Genomic DNA, 6,395 nt, shown 5'->3' on the forward strand with positions numbered 1-6,395 from the left:
GGTGAGACATCCTGTTCAAAAACCAGTGGTGGACAGGAACTGAGGAATCCATCCAACAACTTCTGACTGCCACATGTGTGTGCCTAGGCATACAGACCCACATCACACATACATACAACACGGAAGACATACAAAGCACATACACACACATAGCCATAGAAGAAATAACTGAAAATAAGTTAGATAAAATTGAATAAAGATGAAAAAGCAACAGAATGGGGAAGTGTGCCTACCACATGAACACAAGAAACCCACATCTCTAGAAATATATAGGTAGCATCACTGAAGTCCGTAGACATCGGCTTCATGCAGGACAGCAATAGCCCATCTCAGTAGTTAGTCTGTCATCCACTCATATCTTTCCTTTTTTTAAATACATTCTTTTTCATGAGTTGTGTTGGTTACTGTATGATATGTACACTGAATATGTGTTTATTTTTTATTATTCTAAAATCTCCCTAAATTAGACTACTTAATCCACTTTCACAAGAAACTGGAGGCTAAGCAATGATGCAACATCCACAATAAGTAAAAAAGAAAAAAAAATTCATCCCTCTTAGATTCAAAGGTTACACACCACAACGCTCCTTACTAAAGCTCTCACACTCTTGTAGACGTGTATAAGTATATCCTAGACATTGTCCTGAATTTGAATTTGGAATATAAATCTTAGCTAGAATATGGTGGCAAACTTCTGTAGTCCCGGCACTGGGGGCACAGAGACAGAAAGCAGATACTTTCACTTTAAAGCTAGTCTAGCAATATAATGACTTCTTATCTCAGGACACTACAGAAAGACACCACAAAAGCACACAGATTTGTAAATCTGTTACCAGGTGAAAGTAAGTCTGCTATGTTGTCAGAACATGCAATATGATGTTTATTACATAGAAGAAGATACTGAAGCAAAACAGCTTGAACTTTTAGGAAATTCTAAAAGTAAAGACATGCCCAGATATGGGGACATATACTACCTCTAAATCTTTATATGTCAATTCATTTTATTCTAACAGTCTTACCAGATATTTACTATTATCTTCATTTTATAGTTAATGAAACACAAAGTTAAAATTAAAGAAAAAAATAGAGCAAAGCCAGTCTAGGATTTAAGAAAAAGTATGTCTAAGGCTTCCTCCAACAGCTGAAATCAGTCTGTGGGTCTGTATTTCATGCATAGCAACTAGAACAGAGGGAGCATCATGTGACCTATACAATACTCATTGTTGGTGTGGAGATTAATAAAAAGACCTGTCATTATGTTGTTCGTCAGTACCGAAGTAGCATCCACAACAGATGCTCTGAAAGACATGGTTTTTGAGTCTATCTCTCCCATCAAATGGAAGCAAAGATTGAGTGGACTTCTCTATTTGAACTTACAAATTGAGTTCCCAGAGTCAGGCAGGATCTCCACACAATATATTTCAGACACTGTCTTCAGCATCTCTAACCTGTCTCCCTGAACATCATCCCACTGAGGGGTTTTGTGAGACTTTGGATGCCTCAGAGTATCTAGAAAATAAATGACCTAAGTTTATAGCATTGCCTTTCTTATTTCTCAAAAACTACAAGTCAAAGGAGACAGCTCCATTTCTTAACATTTAAAGCACCACCACTACCCCACCAGTGCCAAGTTAATGCCTTAGCCCCTGCTGGGGAACAACAGAACAGGAATGTATACAAGGCCTCTATTCCTCTTTCCAAAATGAAATGGCATGTCCTTGACATTCACACACAAACACCCAAGAATGACAGACACTTTTTTTCCCTCATTGTCTCACTAAAGCATGAGTTAAATGTGTCTCTGTCACTCTTGAACTATTCTGGGATAATCATGATTTTTTAAACTTTGGGGGGATGTGGGCTCTCAAATTCACAGGTTTGCTGCTAAAATCTTTTTAAAAAAGAAATGAATCAATGTAAATCTTAAGGCTTAATGAAAATTCTTTACCCTCATCCATGCCTTCCTGTTACCTTCTCCCATCCTGTCCTCATTAAATCTCTTCCCTTTAAGTTGAAATATCAACACAAGAGAGTCAGTTCAAATGTGAGATAAAATATTTCCATCATTTGCTCTGAGACTTCTGCCAAATGTCATAGTTGTTGACCCAAATGGAGTGTAAATATACTTTGAAAACCATATGTCGAGGGACCTCACTTCTTTTATTCACTGGGGCCTGTTTAAAAGTAGGTTACTCAAAAAGAGGGCCACATTCGAGGCCACAGTAGACACACAAGAGCTATTATGTGACTGTATTTCTATTGCTCTAAATAAAATCAGGAGTGAGTCACTTGAAATAACTCAAATCAAAGAACTCCATTCTTCATTTACAGAGGGTTTTCAACACAGAACATGGGGGTCTGTGTTTTCTAGGTAATTAGCTGTATTCACTCCAATCATCACAATGGGCCCCTGTCTTTTGTCATAACAATCTGCAGGAAAAGAAAGTGCAACATCCAGCTGCTGAGAAACCCCAGAAATCCCTGCCTCCTGGTGTTCATGCCTTCCTGCAACCTCTTCTTCCTGATTCTGGATTGGACCTAGTAAATTCTTCCAGCAAATACAAAACAAGTGAAATGATGTCATCTCCACTGTGAGGTGACAAAGGACTGTGACCTCCCTCTCTAGTATTTCCTTTGGGTACATCTCACTAGTACTGAGTAAAATCTGATAAGGGACTGAGGCTTCAGCCTAGCAGGCTGCAAAGTACCCACTCTATGGCAACCTGGAACTGGGTCTTAATCCAGGAGAACATGTTAATCTCACCAGTCAAGAATAAGACCAATACCATAATCAAAAACCAAATTTGAAACAAACTTTAATTAAAACTGGCCAGGTAGGTGGACTCTGGCAAATTCCATACCAGGTTCCCAGAAAATGGCCATGAGTCATATTTTGTAGAGACTTAAAAGGCAAAATCCATAGTTCACAGCATTTCCCATCAGATCCTATCAGGAGCAAGCATACATCCTGACACATTTTCTACCTTTTGCCTACACCAATCAGAGGCATGTGTACATTCTGACATATTTCCTGCCTACAAACCTACCTACATGTTATTAAGCACATCTGGTGCAGATAGGTCAAACAAACATAGGAAAAACAGTATCTCACTCTTAATTGCAAACAGAACCCTTAATCTGAGAAGTATACTTTTTCCATTTTTTTTCCCATTAATTTGCAAGGTACATTGTTCTTGTTCCAGTTTTTGTCTCACAAGCCCTGAATTAGACATTTGTTCTACTGATGATTGCAACTATAGCAGTCTGTCATGCACACACAACAAAGCACCCCTGCCTATATATTAATTGCAGTCTTATGTGAGGCTCTGACACAAGACCCTTCTAATTCCAGACCCATGCAAATGGAACTTATTCATGACATTACCCTCTGGGATAAACTGATGCACAACATAAGATAACTTACATAATCAAAATGGGACAGTTTGTCTTTTAACTAAGTAGAAGCTAGTTCTCCCTGAAAACCAAACAAAACAAAATAAAGTACAAATAGAAAACATATTCACTTCAAGGTGGGTTGCTTGGGAAGTATGGCATAAAAGTAAAATGGAATACATTGACCTTAAGAGTGATTTCATTTGGAATTGAATAGCTGATTAGATCTCAGCATCGGTGTCCATATCTGCTTGCACTGATTAGCTCTCATTGTCTTCAGTCTAATGCAGATCTGTCTACTGATTTGTTAATGTTTGTTTATATCCTAGTCTTATCCCAATAACTATAGAATTTTCTGCTCCATTTATACACAAGGGAACCTAAAAGAAGTCATGTTCAGCAGATGTAGCAGATCTGAGAATAGTCCATCCAGTTTAAGAGCTTGTCCCTCAGCTTCTAAATTCCTTATTGACTCTGGAAATTTTAAATGCAGTTCAAGGCATGTGTGGGGAATGGATCTCATAGCTCTGTTCCTATGTCTGCATTCACACCCTATGTTTGAAACCATTCTTTTATCTTCTTGGGTAATACAGTTCCTGGCTCTGCTTGTTCTTCCAAAAAATTATTTCTGATTTCTTATCTAGACTCTTACAATCCAAAGACCTCCCCAAGTCTACTTCCATGAACGTTTTAGAACATTTACAGATTTTCATCTAACATTCTTGAGTTCTGATTCAGATCCTACCTTGTAATCATATTACATCCTAACACATACAAAACAATGTAAAAATATAATGAGTATTTTGATAACTAAATGAGATGTCAAGTTTGAAATGCCAACATGGGGTCTATATCTCTGAATGTGATCAACAGTTCTTAGCTCTTCTATAAGTCAACATAACTCCTGTTACCTCTTTCATAGTCTTTGCAACATGAGATGACAAAACAGGCCAATTTTCTAGGACAATGTTTTCTTTTGTAGCACAGCAAACCCCATTACTGAGTACACATTTAACGTTCTAAATATATTCTTTGAATGTTCATTCTTTTAATCATGTTGTTTCAAAGATTTGTTTGCTAGTTTGAGTATAACCTTTGTGGTAGTTTAAAGATCAGCCCCAAAAGGTTCATGTGTTTGAATCTTTACTCATCAGGGAGTGGTACTATTGGAAAGAATTAGAAGGATGATGAGGTACAACCACGTTAGAGGAAGTGTGTTACTGGGGCTGGGCTTTGAGATTTAAATGCCCACTATCATTCTCCTTTTGCTTGCTGTTGACAGCTCCCATGTTGTAAAGCTCCCAGCTACTGTTTTAGTGGCATGCCTGTCCCTGTGTGCTCCCACCATGATGATCATTTACTAATCCTCCAAAACTATAAGCAAGTCCCCTAGTAAATACTTTCTTTCATAAGAGTTTCTTTAGTTAGGGCATCTCTTCATGGCAATAGAATAGGACTAAGATGTACTTTGTTAACAATGTATGAAAAATGCTTTGATAGGCATGAACATGCTGTTTGTTGGAGGTATGTGGAAATATTTAGAACTTTGGACTATAAAAGAGGTTGGGCACTCTAAGCAGGGCTTAATAAGTCATCCTAATAGGAACATGGAAAAGAATAATGATGGCAATTTGATCTGTGGGGACCCAGCTCAAGAAATTTCAGAAAGGAAGAATATTAGTAACTGTCCTTGAGATTATTCTTCTAAAAGAATGTGGCTGCTTTTTTGCCTTTTTTGTAAGTGACATTAAATTCCAATTAATTTAATTCCTCTCTTCCAGGTGACTCTTCAAACAATACCCTGGGCCTCCCTGCTTTCTTACTGTTGTCAACCCTGTCAAAATCTACATATTATATTCAAAGATAAGCAGTGTCAAGTAATACATCAGACACTATGTGACAGACTGCCTCTTAGTGTATGCCGATTTCTGTGCTCACTTCTTAGAGACTTCCCATGTGATGCAGTCAGGAAGAAACTTGAAAGACTGAATGATTCATCCCTTTGCCACAAATCATGAGATGATTACTTTTGTTTATTTTGACAAACAGTTTTCCTCTGTGTTTATTCTTTATGATTAGTTATTTTAAAAAAAAATTGTTTCAGTATTTATATAATTTTTCCCTAAAAGCCTGTATTGTGGTTAAGGCCTAAAATCAAGGAACTCTGGAGCATAAAGATAAGATAGTGAGTTTGAGTTAGCTTGAACTACACAGACCCTGCCCCCCCCAAAAAGAACCTGTGTTTTGACACAGAACTGTGAGCGTGTTAACACTTTACTACTTCCTGCACATGGGAAGACAAGCAGGTTCCCTTCTCTGGAGGAACCTCGTAAGGAGTCTGGATCTCTTAGGAGGCCTGAGACACCTGTGTAGCCCAACTCAGGACAAGCTTCCCCTCTTATTTTCAAGATATTCATATATCATTGACAATTTCTTTGCCTGGGACACAATTTGTTTTCCTTATACATAATGCAAAGTGTCAGGCCTTTCATATTTCTGAGAGTTACATGGGCTGAAAGGCCTTTACTTGATCACAGTTATGGCTGGAAGGTCATTGGCACACTTCTTCATTATTTTCTTTATTAAAACATTTGTTTTTTAAAAAACTACATTCTACCACAGATGTTATCTGAAAATGAAATTTGAATAAGAACAGCAATTATGCCTTCCTATGCTAGGTCAATGTGGCTTTTATTTTTAAGACTTATTTTGTTTTAAATTGCAGATATATGTGTGCAACTATGTGTGGGTACATGCACCTTTACACACAATTCTGTACCTGGAGAATCCCCCTGGAGCTGGGATTATTGGCAGAAGTGATGTTCATATTGTAGGTGCTGGAAACTGAACCTGAGTTTTCTGCAGGAACAATAATCATTCTCAACTATTAAGCCACAGCCACATCTCTAGCCCCAGATCTCACACTTTAAGACATTCCTATACCATGATGAAATTTCTAGCATAGAATATTCAATTTGAAATGTAGGATGCTCACTTATTTG

At 37.7% G+C, this 6,395-nt stretch overlaps 1 protein-coding gene across 16 annotated transcripts in view; it reads left to right on the plus strand.

The window, feature by feature from the left end:
* Positions 1-6,036, plus strand: part of Kcnh8 (potassium voltage-gated channel subfamily H member 8) — a 413,545-nt gene extending 407,509 nt beyond the window's left edge. For 5 of the 16 annotated variants that reach the window (XR_004112573.1, XR_004112575.1, XR_004112578.1 and 2 more), the window contains exons 19-20: positions 2,437-2,596; positions 5,175-6,033. The gene's annotated coding sequence lies outside the window, so the exon portion shown is untranslated. Of the gene's footprint in view, positions 1-2,436; positions 2,597-5,174 lie in introns of all 16 variants that reach the window. The other 11 variants (XR_004112584.1, XR_004112588.1, XR_004112586.1 and 8 more) reach the window with 6 other exon arrangements.
* The last annotated feature ends 359 nt before the right edge of the window (positions 6,037-6,395 follow it).

The sequence above is a fragment of the Mastomys coucha genome, unplaced genomic scaffold (genome assembly GCF_008632895.1).
Source record: "Mastomys coucha isolate ucsf_1 unplaced genomic scaffold, UCSF_Mcou_1 pScaffold3, whole genome shotgun sequence".
Taxonomy (NCBI): domain Eukaryota; kingdom Metazoa; phylum Chordata; class Mammalia; order Rodentia; family Muridae; genus Mastomys; species Mastomys coucha.